Genomic DNA, 2,185 nt, shown 5'->3' with positions numbered 1-2,185 from the left:
CACTCACATATCTCTACTCTTATAAAAACAGTTGGTGATGATGGTGTTCCTGCCATCCTGCAATATAGGCCATCCGATTTATATCCGATGGATAGGAAGGAAACTATGGCAATTTTGCAAAAAGATACCCACACCCCTCTCCGCATTTGCAAATAAGGCATTCCGTCGTTCATCCTTTTGTCCCACAAGATAAACTTCTCATACAAATGCATCTTGATGTTCCATGCAACGCATGGGCATCTTGCTATAGTAGGGAGAAGGAGTTTGTGTGACACATATCTAGCTATATTAAGGGATAGGTAGATAGCATATGTGTGAGAGACATTATTATACTTTGAGACATTAGTGGTTGTGGGTGAGCGGAATTAAAGGGGTGGGCGTGTTAGACATAGAGAGCGTGTGTGTTTCTGTGTGAGAGACTTGTAGGACGGGGTAGAAAGACGAATTTAACCCTGACGGAGGGAGAGAAATACACGAAGTGCGCGTGTGTGATTCCGATGCCCACAGGGAAATGAGACATGTATGCATGTGAGAGAGATTGCACAATTCATTCACGTATCACTATCTAGCGATCGTGGACGTGCATCGCTTGAACATAAGTCAATATCTACTTCGTATCGTGGCCAAAGGTACAATATCGATTCAACGCTATAAAGATTGGACACTCACATATCACATTTTTTCTATTTAAACCTTTTCAGTTGTGCATGCCAAAGTTACAGTGATGTTTCTTCAAACAAGCAATGTAGCTATCATGTACATGCACCATTGTTTCTCTTGCATTCAAATTCATTAGTCTTGGATGATTTAAGTTTCTATTTTGAAGTAATTTATGTAATATTCATATATGAATTCAACGGGTATGCAATTTATGAAATGGAGTCTATGTAATAATATGAGGTAACACTTTTAAGTAGCTGACTACAATATCCATTTCTTTTTGTGCGCCTCTACACTAACACGTCAATGCATTATGTTTAAAGTAAATAACCAATGGCACTAAATTATCTATTTACACGAGAAATACATAGGTTGGGCGTTTGATCCCTTTTTTTGTGAACGCGCCACTACACCCGTACGATTGGCCGCGCCCGTGTGAACGTCCAAGTTATCGGCGCATCATCCCGAGTTATTGTCTTTTTTCTCGTGTGGACTTGACACCAGTTATTAACTGCTGACGCCTGCCCCGTGTACACAGTCTGGCATGACCTTCCCGCTAGCACGGTCCAAAATTAGTTGAAACCAGATACGAACGATCCCGCGGGCGGCAATATCTCCCGCCTCCTTCTAAAATTTCCGCCACCTTAGTCATTAGCATGTGAAATCCCCCTTTTGTCCTTGGTGCACGAAGACCAACTGTTACAATACCGCCCTCATCTACATGATAGGTCGGGGCTGCTTTGGTAACTTCCGGTTCCCCCCACTACACGGCACCCCATTTCCTCTCCCCCTCCCGCAAAAACGACTAACTCCACAGCACCAGAGCATCTTACATCATGCCGTCTGTACTTCATCGCCCTTTCTCCCTTCCCCTGTCGAAACCCTAGACTGCTCATGCACCTGCGTACCATAGCCCATTCATTGCAAGCGGCGTCCACCTCGCCGGATCTGCTTCTGCGGCCGCATCTACCCCTCCCACCTCCCCTAGAAACAAGTAAACTGCTCATCCAGCACTGTACCACAGCCCATTCAGTGTCGGCCTTGTCCACGACGCAGGATCTTCTTTGCCGATACTCTCGTCAACTGTCGCGCATCTGCAGCGGCTCATTCGTACTCCCCACCAGAGACGCTTCGTCCACACCCCCCGGAGGCGCCCCACCAACGCCCCCATCGACGGCCTCTGATCCTCTTCGTCGACACCTTCCTCAACCCTACCGGAGCCGCTTCGCCGACACCTTCCTCAACCCTACCGGAGCCGCTTCGCCGACACCATTGTCAACCCTACCGGAGTAGCTTCGCCTATACCATTCTCAACCCTACCGGGGCCGCTTTGCCAACTCACAAGTCCACGGCCTCAGATCCGCTTCCTCACACCCTCATCCAACCTACCGGAGCAGCTTCTGACGCCACGTCCATGGCCGCAGATCCGCATCATCGACACTACCCTTAACCCAACCACCGGAGCAACTTCTGACGCCACGTCCATGGCCGCAGATCCGCATCATCGACACTACCCTTAACCCAA

This window comes from Triticum dicoccoides, chromosome 7B (assembly GCF_002162155.2).
Source record: "Triticum dicoccoides isolate Atlit2015 ecotype Zavitan chromosome 7B, WEW_v2.0, whole genome shotgun sequence".
Classification (NCBI taxonomy): Eukaryota; Viridiplantae; Streptophyta; class Magnoliopsida; order Poales; family Poaceae; genus Triticum; species Triticum dicoccoides.
This window is presented reverse-complemented; position numbering follows the sequence as displayed.